Source organism: Chinchilla lanigera, unplaced genomic scaffold (genome assembly GCF_000276665.1).
Source record: "Chinchilla lanigera isolate Chin_1 unplaced genomic scaffold, ChiLan1.0 scaffold00023, whole genome shotgun sequence".
In the NCBI taxonomy this organism is placed as follows: Eukaryota; Metazoa; Chordata; class Mammalia; order Rodentia; family Chinchillidae; genus Chinchilla; species Chinchilla lanigera.
The window spans coordinates 14,423,652-14,437,739 of record NW_004955424.1 but is presented as its reverse complement, the minus strand read 5'-3'; the positions used below and the strand labels follow the sequence as shown (position 1 = coordinate 14,437,739).

At 42.9% G+C, this 14,088-nt stretch overlaps 1 protein-coding gene and 1 long non-coding RNA gene across 3 annotated transcripts in view; one reads left to right on the top strand and one right to left on the bottom strand.

The window, feature by feature from the left end:
* Positions 1-14,088, bottom strand: part of Add2 (adducin 2 (beta)) — a 106,535-nt gene that overhangs the window by 80,074 nt on the left and 12,373 nt on the right. The window lies entirely within an intron of this gene.
* Positions 6,995-13,796, top strand: LOC102004949. Its single transcript, XR_261065.1, has 3 exons — positions 6,995-7,105; positions 12,891-13,146; positions 13,743-13,796. It is a non-coding gene; the product is annotated as an uncharacterized LOC102004949 (long non-coding RNA).

The following is a 14,088-nucleotide window of genomic DNA, read 5'->3' as shown; positions in this document are numbered from 1 at the left end:
TCTCTCTCTCTCTCTCTCTCTCTCTCTCTCTCTCTCTCTCTCTCGCTCTCGCTCTCGCTCTCGCTCTCGCTCTCTCTGTCTCCCCCCCTCCCTCCATCACCCAGGGGCTTCACACTGAGCTATACACCCCCAGACAGGACTTCCCCAAGTCACTAAGCTGCCCAGGCTGGTCTTAAACTTGTTCTCCTCTTGCCTCAGCCTCCCAGAGTACTAGGATTACAAATGTGCACCCAAAGCGATATGTTTGGAGAAATGTGTCATGAGGTGACTTTGTCATTCTGCAAATACCATCTAGTGTATGTAACCAAATCTAGGAGGTGTAGCCTGCCACATACCTAGGCTATATTGTACGTACCATTGCGTATGGGGCTCATCCTTAACTGAAGTGTTGTTTTGCAATGAATTTGACTTCCAAGTTAAGGAGGTCACAGACAGCTTCCTCAAAGTAGTGGCATTTGAGCTGATGTGTAGGGAAGAAAAAGAGTCAAGTATAAAACAGGAAAGAAAAAGCATTCCAGGCCAGGGCATGAACATGTGCAAAGGCCCTGTAGGAGATTACAGCACAGCAAGTACCAGGAACCAAAGGAAGATGACTGTGGTCACAGCAGAGCTGAAGAGCTGAGGTAACACAAAAGAGCCAGACCATGCTGGCTCATCTTCATCCATTCAGCGAGTTACTCATTCACTCACTCATCAGGCATTCTATGTGCTGTGCACTGTTCCATGTACTAGGGGAGACAGAGCAGGAAACAGGACAGGTAAGGAATCTGCTCTCCCAGAGTGTACATCCCAGGTGAATAGTCAACAACAGGCTTCAAGAGTCAGAGTGAGAAGAGCTATGAGGAGAATTAAAGGAAGGTGACATTTTCACCATTTACAACCACTGTGATAATCACTGTTTCAAGCAGGCAGTATCACTGGACACAGAAACTAGCAGCAAAATGCAGGTGACAGATAGGATGATTCTTCTGTCTCCAAGTAACCCTCCCCAAGACACTGACTGATTACAAGAGGTAAATACGGTAGTGCCTTTACACTAGAGAGGCCTGGCAGACACTTGAACAAGCACAGCCAGTGTGTGCCGCTGAGAAGGCACAGGGACAAGAGCAGCACCCTCTTCTGAGATTCCTCCCCAGAACACACACCCTGACCTTAACCATGAGAACCTATCAGACAAACCCAAACCCGCAGAACATGCGGCAAAAGAACTGGCCAGCACCCTTAGAAAGTGTCAAGGTTACTAGACAAAGGAAGACCGTGGAACTGTTCCAGTCTCAAGAAGTCCTGAGAGGCTTGACCCGGAACTAAATCCTGGACCAGAAAAAAACTATTTTTCTAGACAGAACATTAGTGGAACTGGCAAAATTTGAATACAGTCTATCAATTAAATAATGGGAAACCAGACGTGGTGATGCACACCTGTAACCCCAGCACTCGGGAGGCTGAGGTAGGAGGATCATTGTGAGTTCGAGACCAGCCTGGGCTACAAAGTGAGTTCAAGGCCAGCCTGAACTGCAGAGTAATACCCTGTCTCAGAAAAGACAAAAAGACAAAAAAAAAAGGGATTGTATCAATATTAATTGCCAGGCTTACAACTATCAAAAGTTGTATTTGGTTATATCAAAGGATGTCATTGTTTTTAGGAAATACACTGAAGTCTTCAGGGTAAATGGACAGCACTATGTCAGTGTTTTACTTAAATGGTCCGGAAAATACTGTGTGATCAGATGTGTATGTATGCATGTATGTATATATAATAAATACAGATACATTGAGGGGGAGAGAAAAGGGGTGAGAGGGAGAGGGAAAGGGAGTGGGAGGAGAGAGACCTCCGAAGAGGTAAAAGTTAGGTTGAGATATAAGGGGCAAGAAGGAACTAGCTAAGAAAGACCCCATAAAGAAAGCAGGGGGGAAAGACCGTTCAAAGGCCCTGAGGCCCAAAAACGCTTGGTGAATTGAAGGCGTGGGAAGAAGCCTGGCTGGGCTGAAGTAGACTGGGGAAGGGGATAAGTGCTATACGACTGCAGCAGACAGGAATTTTCCTTCTTTTTCTAAGAATAACAGAAAGCATTAAGAGGCTTCAGCCAGGATGATGGCAAGGTCCAGTTTGCGCATTGAAAACTCACATTAGCTGCAGGATGAAAAACAGAACAAGTGGGCTTAAGGAGGCCAGTCAGAAGCAGCAGCAAATAATCAGGTGAGGGTGGCGGGGTGTGGACTCCAGGCATGGGGGAGCTGGAGAGCAGTGAGTGGATTTAGGAGCTTCAGGGACAGAAATTCAAACAGGACTTGGTGGTGAGCTGGATATGCTCACTAGTTCTCTTCTGAGCTTTGGATCAGTTGACGGAACCGAACCTCAGGTTTCAAGGTAAGCGACTAAAGTACTCCTTCTTCTTTCTTACTCCCACACTCCTTTCAGGGCAGAGCCAGAGGTGCTGTGCATTTATGCTGGGGGAGGAGGCACTGAAACGTGGAAGCTGTCCCTCGATGTAGAGGGGCTGATCTCATGTGCAGAGGCACGACCCCATCTCTGAGCTGTGCACTGTGTCTCTAGCATCCTGGCACAAAGCAGGAAATGCCATGTGCTGGGGCTGGGGTGGGAGGGGCACATGACAGATCCCCATCCACAGGCAGACTACAGCCTCGACGAAAATCTTCCCTGGGGAGCAGCTGTCTGTGCTAACTGGTAGATTGCCTGTCTCTTTCTTGAGAAAGCACAGCAGATGCTTTTTATATAATGTCCAATTACCCCCAAGGAATGTCACCGTTTTTATGATTAATCAGTTGCACATACTCAGGGACATATGTGAGGAGAGTATTCAAGGACAACAGAAGACCCTGCAGAGAGGAGATAAATGGAACCCAAGCCTGTAGCCAATAGTTAAAGAAACAAATGACTGTATGTATTATGCAAGTATCTCTTGTTGTAGATTGTAGCCAAAATGAGGACTGTTTTAATCTAAACTAATTGTGAAACGACCCTATGGATTATGTAAATGATAGCGAAAGCTGTGAACAATAGATATCCCCTTCTCAGAATTCAAATGATAATAAGCTAGGGAGCCTGCACTTGTGATTATTAACACATCTGATAAACAAAATTGCTTTTGTGCTTAAGAGGATTCTTCCAAAACAGAATAGAACCAAGCAGAAATATCCTGTGTGGGTTTTTTTGTTTTGTTTTGTTTTGTTTTGTTTTTGGTAAGGGAAGCTCAAACATCAATTGTTTTGTGAAGTTTTCTCTGATCTTTAGAGCAGAATTAATAGGCCTCTCTTCTGAGCTCTTAGGGCACTCATGCTTGGGAATTATTTATCAGGGTAAATCTCTCAGATGGTTGTCTTTGATTATGGTATCTAGCATGTCATTCAGCCTCCTTTTCATTCTGGACCTTTAAGAGAGGTGCAGATAGGAAAAGCAGCAGCAGCAGTTGGGCTTGCAGCTGCTCACGCTATGGAACAGTTCATGGGGCCAGGCGTGCACACCACACATTAACCTCGTTAGTCCTCACTGTCACCTTGATGAAGCAGGGACCACAACAACGAGCAGGAGAGGGAAGGCAACATGTCCAGTCACTCCACTGCTAATTGGGGACAATCAAGATTCTAACTCCGCCAGCCTGACTCTGCCACTTCCCAAAGGATGGGGCAACACTGGCCCAAGAGGCAGAGTACGCGGGATCAAGTCTTTATGTGTCCGTTTATTAGCTGTGCAGTCCCAGTATAACTGTTGAGCCCCTTTGACCTTGGACTTGCCTGCCTCACCAGAGTCCTGGGTCTCATCCACACTCACTGGCAATACTGCAAGCAGGCCCCTGCCTGGGCTTCCACCACTGACCCACAGCCTGGATTGCCAGTTTAACATCTGAGCCAAATGTCCTCCATGAGACAAATGTTTGCTTGGGCGTAATTTCTCTCCTAATGTCTTTACTCACCTTATAGTTTTTGAAGACCAGGTGATGCACTAGGCTATGAGCTTTGAGACAGCAAAAATTTAGCAAATGCTCCCTGCACTCCAGGAGTTAAAGGCAAGCAAGGATTTATTCAGGAAGCCAAACCTCCAGCACTGTATGGTAAATGCTCTTCCCATCATGCCATGCACACTCCTATCATGCCTATTACTCCCCCATCACACCATATTCTCCTGTCATCCCAAGCGCTTTCCCATCATGCCATGCTCTCCTGTCATGCTAAGTGCTTTCCCATTATGCCAAGCACAATTACTGACAAGAGAAATCCATTCTTCCTTCTGCTTTATTACTCTTTTCTTTATATCTCTTACGTGCATTTGGTGTTCCAGGGACAGTATCTCCATGGCTCAGTGGCTTGGTAATCACTTATAATTTGAGACTGACCTTTCTTAAACATTACTCAGTGATAAACATATTGCTTCCTTCATGTTCACTGTGATTACCATTTAAATTCAATTTGTTTGTACAGCAGATCAATGATCAAAACAAATAAAAGGGTATTTGCTTCTTTCAACTACTGCCTTTGGATGTGAGGTCTGTATGACCTACACTTTCTCAAAAATGTATAATGGCATAAAATTTTAATGGTTTTTTAAAAGTTTTTTTGACATGGCATTGCTGATAGGAGAAGTAGATGTTTTGTCATTCCTGATTGGTCACCTTCACCCAGAACCAAGGAAAGAGCTATTGCCTCCACTGCAGAGTATGGAGACAAGCACAGCCGCCATGTTTCTCCCAGGGATACCACACCCTCACTTGTGGAGAACGTTTTGGTTCTCAAGTGTGAGGGCATGTTTGTTTTATCACGTAGTTCCTTCTCTCCTCCTTGCCCTAAGTTTCCAGAAGTAAGATTAGAAATGTCACTTATTCAAACACAAATCAAAAGGAAGCCTGTTTTGGAATCTGGTCTATGTCTCTGCAGCAGTAACTTTATTATTTGTCAGGGCAAGCTAAGCTATGGGGCAGTTCTAACTAACTTCTTTCCTCCTGGCCTCCCTGACAACATAGAGTTATAACAAACAAAGGTAAATGAGAACTTTGTGGCTCCTACCACCATCGCTACCTTATTTTGGGTACATCTGGACACATGACAGAGCACTTCCTGTCTGGTAATGGAGGTTTACAATTTGGCTCCCCTGGTGATTAGAACGTTAGAGCACAGAAGTCATCACTGAAGGCCACTGTCACTGGCAAGGTCTCCTGAGCCACTTTGCAGCACCCATTGTCTGAGCAGGTGAAGGCCTCTGTCTCTCACTGCTTTAAATGTTGGCCAGAAGAAAAAGCCTTGCTTCTGAAATGCATTCTAAGTATATTACTTTTAACATGGCAGCAATGGGCTAAAGAGATTTGGGGAGGCTGTAGAGAGGCAAGTTCCAAATTCCATTAAAGCACATTAAAGAAAATGAAATTAGCCTAGATGTGCAAACACACATCAAACCATTAAATAATTTAAAGAGCTCTTAGTGTAGCACAGACCCATATAAGTACGGGCACCCTTAAACTACTTGAGTTGTACTGAGCTAAAGTGCTTGGCAGAACTAAACCTGGAGGTGGATATTAAAAACCTAGAATTCAATAGGAAGCGCTTTCTTGTGAAGGCCAGCCAGGACAAATGTTTAAATGGGACATTTCCTGGTCCCTAATGCCAGAGGAAGTTGCGTGTACGCCAGCTGCCTAGCCAATATTCGTCTTCTCTTTATCCTCCCTAACGGAACTTCAGTTTTACCCAGGGAATAATATGCCCACTAATTTCCTAGCCTTTCCTGAGGCAGGAAGTGACCATTTGGTACAGCTCTGGTTCAATAAGGTTCAAGTAGAAATCTGCCGAGAATTTCTGCCAAAGTCTAATTTTTGATGGAGATACCATCCCTTTTCCTTCCTTATGTCCTCCTCTTTTCTGTCTGGAAGGTAATTAGGAGGCTGGGAATGGAGTGGCTAGTTTCTAAACTTCCAAGAGAAAGAACACAACCTGCTGAGCACAGCACAGCAGAGGGACGGGAACCAGGCACATCAGGTCGGTATGAGCTGCTGGACCAGTCTCGTATTGCCCACCTATGACTTTCCAGGTGAGGGAAATAAACCTCTACATGGCTAAAGCCTTGTGGCTGGGTTTCCGCTTTGCGCAGCTGGACGCAATCTTTAGCCCATAAAGAGTATCACCAGACAAAAGATTTCCCATCCTGTAAGATTTAAGATTGGTAGGTTAAACATGGGTTCTTGTTACAAGACCTTCCTGGGCCTTTTATATCCTATCTTCCCGATGAAGTTCAGAAAGGAGGAGAAGTAATTGGACCATTAGGGCTCTAACTTCATCAAGTCGGTTAACCCATTCATGAATTCACTTACTGAATAGGCTTATTAGGAGGTGGAGCCTAATTAGATACTAGGGGTGTGGCTCTGAAGGGTGTTTTTTTCCTCAGCCCCTGCTTCTCTGGCTCTTTCCCTTGCTGTCTGCTTCCCAGCTATCATGCCATGAGCAGCTTTTCCCTGTGATGCCCTCTGCCTTGATATTTCTGCGTTGCCACAGGCCTAAACAGTGAACTGGCCAACATGAATGGAAACCATGAGCCAAACGAAGTCTTTCCTTCTTTAAATTGTTATTCTCAGGCATTTTTGTCACAGTGATAGAACGCTAACACTCTTGGAAATAGTATCCCGTCACATGTACTTTGGGAAGCAATGTTCAGGTTCTCTTCAGTTACTTTTTCTCTCTCTCTTCTAGACCAAGAAAAAAAGTATGTCTTCCCAGAACATACAAGCATACATTCTTAGCAAGGTTTGAGACATAAAACTATTGTAGCTTTGTATACTGGGCTCAATAGTATCTCCCCAAAATTTGTGTTCATCTGAAACCTCTAAATATGTCTTTACTTGGAAATAGGGTCACTGTAGACACAATCAAGCTAAGATGAGATCATAGTGGGTTAGGGTGCATTCTAAATCAAATGGCCAGCATCCTCACAAAGAGAGGAAGATTTGGACATACAAGGTCACAGAGGAGACAGACACACAGAGGAGACCATGTGACCGTGGAGGCAGAGACTAGAGTGATGCAGCTGTGGACAAGGAATGACAGGGATTTCTGGTCAACACCCCAAGAGAGAAAGAGAAAAGGACCCTCTATCACAACCTTCAGAGTGAGTGTGGCCTTGCCAACACCCTGATTTCAGACCTTTAGCTTTCAAACTGGCTGAGAGCAGATTTCTCTTGTTTTATACCATTCAGTTTGTGGTACTTTGTTAAGGTACTTTGTTAAACTAATATACTTTGTAACATTGTAACAAAGTCTAAATTTTTCATTGTAATTTTTCCTGTGTCCAGGAGGAAAAGTAATGGTCAACATGAGGCCTGGCCATCTAGAGACACTGCCAACCCCCACCCAGCTCCTTCACCACATTTTAGATTCTTATAAGAATGTATATTCCTCCTGTTGCTTTTCCTTGTGATCAAATACCATCTTGGAAACTCTGACATTAAAAAAAAGGGAAAGTTAATGTTTAATAGAAATGCCCTAAAGAATAGCTTTTCAGGAACCTGGATTTGTCATTAATTATCTGCCTCACCTTGGGTCAGTGCCTTCTCTTTCCTCTACTTCATTTATCTGATCACAGTAACTAAGGGGTTGAACAGGCAAATCTTTGCAGTCCCTTCTGCTCTGACACTCTGAAATTCCAGTGGGGACGTGTGATATGTGATGTACATTACTCAGAAACATAAAGACAGGCAGAGCCAGTTGGGAGAAAAGTCTGGCTAATGCTTAGGGATCCTTTTGAGCTCTTCTGAATTTGTTTATACAGATGTTCCTGAGTTGTGATGGGGTTGGTCCTAAAAGACTCATCATAGATTTAAAATATAAATTGAAAATACATTACCTGTTGAATATCATAGTTTAGCCTTGCCTGTCTTAAACACACACAGAACACTTACATCAGCCTATAGTTGGGCAAAAGCATTTAGCACAAAGCTTATTTTATAATAAAGTATTGCACATCCATGTAGTCTATGTAATACAGTACACTGTCCAGCATAGGTGCTTATTGCTGTGATCATATGGTTGAGAAGAAGCTGCAGTTTCCTGCTGCCTCCCAGCAACTCAAGAGAGTATTGGGCCATCTATTCCTACACTGGGAAAAGAGAAAAATCTAAAGTGCAGTTTTGGGCCGGCGATACAACTCAGTGGCACAGCGCCTGCCTAGCAAGCACAAGGTCCTGAGTTCAATTTCTCATACCAGAAATAAAGGAAATAAAGTGCAGTTTCTACCAAATGAGTATTGCTTTCTCACCATTGTAAATGAAAAAAAATCATAAGTGTAACTCTTATAATCCAAGGACGTCTGTATATAAGAGCCTTACTTCCTAGAATGAGTGCTCCATTTGGAATTATGTTCACCTTGGCATAATGAAAATCTCAGAGGATGGATTCTTTAAAGAGGGCTGTAATAGAAATTACTAGAACAAAAATGAATGTATCTCTCTTTTCCACTCGTAAATTTATACCTCAAAAAACTAGGTAAATTATTTATATTACAAAAAAATATTGTTAGAGGTTTACTAAAGATTTCCTTTAAGATATATAGTATAACAAGGCAGATGATTAACCTGCTTTTCTCCCATCCGAATAACACAAATTCCCTGAGATTGTCTTTTATCTTAGCAATTGGTTTCTACCCACATGACATATAGGTTGCCTTTTCTGAACACCTCCATTTCTCATCATACTCTGCAAGTGTGCTGACCAGTACACAGCCCAGTATTCTCAACACTGAGCAACACAATGAAAGCTTAAGAAGGGAGCATATGTTGGCGCTTGATGGTTACTTTTCTCAATGCAACCCACAGGCTACAGACAATCAATGCTATAGTGAGAAGTAAAATAGCTCCTGCTTTTGCAAAACCATAATGTTTTAGTGAGATACATCACAATATTATAGTTATCAGATGCAAATGGTATTATTGCCTTAAATGCATGTAACCCCTTCCAAAATGGTTTGGTAACAGCAAACAAACTACACGTTCTAGAACACTCAAACCCTTTGGACATTTGGCTATGGACATTTGTAATATAATTTATACCTAGCAAGGACATAAAAACCTTAAAATAAGATACTGTCTCCCTAATTCTCTATGCATATCAATGGCATTATTTACTACTATATTTATAATAAAGGAGAAAAATAGACTACAAAAATGAATTGTGTTTTTTAAGGTCATAAACTGCAGATCTGTGTAGGTTTAACTAGTTGTAAGGTATAAAGTTTATTCATTTACTCAGTCCATAAAATTTATTGCTTATTATGGATCCACTTTTTCTCATCCAAAAAGAATGATGTGAATAATATCAACTACCTTGTAAAGTGGTTATGATTATTAGACTTTTAATACATATAAATGTAAATATACATAATTAACGTGGCCTGACACACATGAAGTACTGTTTATATCACCTACTATTTTTACTATGGAGCCAAGGGGAAAGATTTGGGATATGTTTTAGAGGACTGAGGCAACCATAATTTGCTGATGAGAAAGTGAAGAGAGATACCATGATTAACTTCAACATTTTTGGCTTGAACAACTGGGACGATCATGCAAGGAAAATGCAGAGAAACAGGCTTAAGGAAAGAAATCAAAGGATAATGTCAGGTGTGGTCTGAGATGCCTGTAAGGCATCCATGTCAAAATGTCAAGGAAGCAGCTGGTACACACACCTGCATCCTCACTCCTCATCCCCATGCAGAGTAAGATCCAAAGACCAGCTGTATGAGCATTCCTGGGGAGCTACCTGGACACGAAGCCTCTCAGGCCTTGCTCCAGGCCTGTAGAACTGAACTACATTCTACTACATGATATAGTTAGAGAAAAGGGTCCCCAGGGGGTGGGTGTGCACATTAAAACCTGATAGGCACTCAGCTCAAGTTTGGAGAGACAGACACTTTGGACTCAATCGTGTATAAATGGATCCTAAAGCCAAGGCCTGGTAAGCTCTGCTACAGAAAGCATCATGAAGGGATGCATACAGTGAACCTACAAGGGAAGAAAAGGGACAGCCAGTGAGACAAAGGGAACCCAGGAGAGCAAGGTGCTCCAGGAGGCAAAATAACAGCATGTTTCAAGAAGTGGCCAACTATGTTGAATGCTACAATGGGCCTAGTAAGATAAGAACAGAGAATTAGCTGGGCACGGTGGAAAATGCCTGTAATCTCCACACTCTGGGAAGCTGAGACAGGAGGATCACAAATTCAAGCCTAGCCTAGACAACCTAGTGACTTAATGAGACCGTATATCAAATTTAAAAAGGGCTAGGATTACCTTAATGTGAAGGCCCTGGGTTCAATGCCCAGTACTGGAAAAAAATGAATATTTATTAGATTTCCCAATATGGGTGTCCACATCAATACCCTTGACAAGACCAACCTTAGTAGCTTAGAGGACAGAAGCCCGGTTGACAGAGAGGGTGGAAGTGAGGATGCAGGAAATGAAACAGAGCAAAGCTGACTCCTCCAAGGAGTTTTGCTGAGAAGGTGGAAAGATAGGGTAGTAGCTGGAGAAGCTTGAGTGGGAGATACTCGAGTTGCTTGGTGGCTGATGGAAATGTTGCAACTGAGAGACAGACAGAAGCGGGTGGGTGTGTTGCTGATGCAGAAAAGAAATGCCAGTTGCTGGAGTGGTGTTTCTGAGAAGTGGCCAAAAGCCCGGAAGGAAGGTTAATCTTTGACAGGAGCAGGCCCACTTGACCTGGAGCAGCAGGTAGAGTGATCTGCTGCAGGGATGTGGAAGGGTGGGTTCCCAGCTCATAGTTTCTGCTTCTCATTGAAATCAGAGGCACCCAGCAAAGTGGGTAGGGTGGGGAGGGAAAGATATTTAGAGAAAGGAGGAGTGAATTAGTCATTCTGGAAAGTGGGAGAGTAAATGCCAGATAGTGTAGAATGGCTTTTTTGAGATTTTTGGCCACACACTTTTGTAAAACCCCATACTCTACCATAGTATGCTTCATTCCTCCAGAAATGTCTTTTGCTAATGCACAGAGCATGAATCATAGGAAAGTGAAGCTTCGCCATCGATTCTTATTATTCCCGTAAGCATTTTATTACATTAAAGGTCACCAACAGCAGAGCAGTCTAGACAGAGAGTCCTCACGGAGCAAGATGGTGATACATAAGGACAAGAGCCTTCTGTCCCCTCCGTGAAATTTATGGCTCAGAGGTGATGCAGGAATTAAAGACAGGAAAACACAAGATGCCTCAAGGGATGGAGCACTTACAGTTCACAAGAACTGCTAGGAGATTCCTCATGAGACAAGTACTTTGGTAAACAACATCAGATACTGTTAATTGCTTTTGATTGAGTTTTGAACAAGCGCAAAGTCAATATCACCTCCTTGGTTACCTTCTGTCCTGTTTGGAAACCAATCCAAGTGAAAAATCACACAATCCTTTGCAGCACTCCTTAGTCCACCCACATAAAGCCCTTTTCTGTGATGCTCTCCTGAGCACACCGTTGTCCCACAGCCTCCTCTCCACCTCTTACTGCTCGGTGCAGTCTGGGTTCCCTACAGCCACCTCTTTCTGTTTCCACTCCTTCAAAAATCCCACTGCTTTGAAGGTGCACATCTTCCAGCTGACATCCCGGCACCCTTCCTTGTGACTCTCCTGTACCCTCCTAGCAGCCGCTTGTCTCATTCTCTGATCATGTCAGCTCCTGGCCGCCCATCTCTCATTCTCTAGCCTTACTCATTCCTGATGACCTCTACATGCACACAGTGGTTCATCCAACAGCAACCCCCCATGGTCTCTGATGCCAGCCAGCTCTCATTCTGCACCAGCCTCAGTCACCTTCTCCCATGGTCATACTCTAGAAACCTTTCCTTCCTCTGTAAGATCCCCATCACCAACATCTGGATGTCAATATCCTACTCCTCAATCATCCCTTTCCAGCCCACCTACTCTAGTACCCTCCTTCTACCAGTTACCCAACATCTCCAAGACCCCTTACTTACTTTTTCCCTATGCCACAACTCCATTCTTTCCATCCTTCCTTATCCAACTTAAATGGCCCAAGTTCGTAACCACTCCCTTGCAAAGCACCCCTAACTCAATTTCTGTTCTCGCCATCCACTATTCTCACCCATCAAAACCTGACATGACCTTGCTCCCGATCTGTACCTGAGCATTTGACCCTTGCACACAACTGCACAGAATGTACTCACTCCAGAAAAACCTCCATTCCTTTCAAATGAGTTCTTACCATTGCCAGGCAAGCCACCCTTCCCTGGTAGAGACTGCAAGAGGATGGTTTTATATAACTGATCTCTCCTCAAATCCCTACAACCTCCTCACCCCACTCTCAGCCAATGAAATCATCTCATATAGTATCATGAAAATGCCTTATAATCAGCCAGCACTATTTATGCTCAACTCAATCCTACTAGTCTACCTGAGTCAGCTCAACATCACTCCATCCCCATGGGAACTTCCCTGGTCACTCTGGCTAAAGCAGCTGTTTACTCAATTATCTACATGCTTAGCTTCTGTCTATCTCTGGTGGAGTGTGAATTCCTGATTCTCCATGGTACCCACAGTGCCTGGCTGTACATGGAGAGGTGTTCAATAAACACTTGTGACTGGTGATACACAGGGGCAGGCCACACAACTTACCTACTACTGTGATAGGTTACTTATTTTTGCTAGTAAACCTCAAGCAACCACAAATGTATATTTTCTTGAGCATCTTTCCTTGATTTTTCCTTTCCTCTCTGCAAAATTTAACAGTGGGTCTGCTACTTATCTGAGTCAAACTTATCTATTTTCAGAAACTAGTTACTGAACTAAAGATACAGAAATCAGAACTTGAAGTGAGCAAAGAAAACACAATGGAATCAGTATTACAGCTTGTATTCTTTCTTCTTCCACCCTTGCCTAACAGAGCTGCCAGCCCCTCATAAAACAAACCACAAAGTCCTCCAGAGGAGAACTCTCACCGCAGCCTGTGCAGAGGGAAGGATCGGATACTCCGGCTCCCGACTTCATCCCCTGAACATCACTTTTCTCTCAGGCAACTCTGCATCCTCCCATAAGCCCATTATACATCTGCTCCCACTCTGACACTAAAGAGCCACCCTCCCCCTGTTTGCCTGAGGATAAGAGCACCTTGCTGATTTTAAAAGAAAGGAAAAACTAAGGTGAGATACTAAAGCATTTAAGCACAGGAAAAGATTCTCAGTATCATTAATCATTAGGAAAATGCAAACTCAAATCATGCTCAGATACTAATGTGATGGCTAAAATTTTAAACAAACAAAACACCTCACAAGAGCAAGTACAGTGCAACCAGACTCTTATGTATTGTTGGTAGGAACACAAAATAACACAGTTATTTTGGAGGTACCTGCTTATAAAGCACACACTTATTACGCTACATTGCAATACTACTCCTAGATACTTAGCCAAGAGAAATGAAATCTTATGTTCATACAGAAACTTATATGCCAATGTGTATAGGGGCTCTATTCATAATTGCCCAAAGTTGGAAATAACAGAAATGTCTTTAACAGATAAATAGCTAAACAAATTGTGGCACATCCATCTAAAGCCACATTATACATCAGTCAAAAAGAATAAATGTTAATATTTGTAACAGCATGGATAAACTTTTAAAGAAAAGTTATGCAAGGTGACAGAAGCCTAACACAAAAGACTATGATTCCATTTCTATTACATTCTGCAAAGAGCAAAACTGCTGTATAGGCTAACCCAAAATCACATGGTTGGTTCCTAGGGCCTGCAGATGGGATTCACTACAAAGGAGCATAATAAAACTTTTTTATCCTGATTGAGTGGTGGGTACATGACTGTATTGTGTTTGTCAAATCATAGAGCTACAGAGGTAAGGAAGATAAATTTTATTGTATATATATTACACTTCAATAAGCTTTATCTTATTTTTTTTAATCTACAGGCTTAGTAAATCAAAAAGTAACTTTCTGTATAATGCTGGAGTGAACACAGTAATAAATACCAGCAACACAGAACAAATCCTCTTTAAAGAACCGGTGCCTGATCCTACAGTTGCTGTGCTCTAGCCTTGAAAGAACCTACAATGATGAAGCACCTTGTCTGTAGCC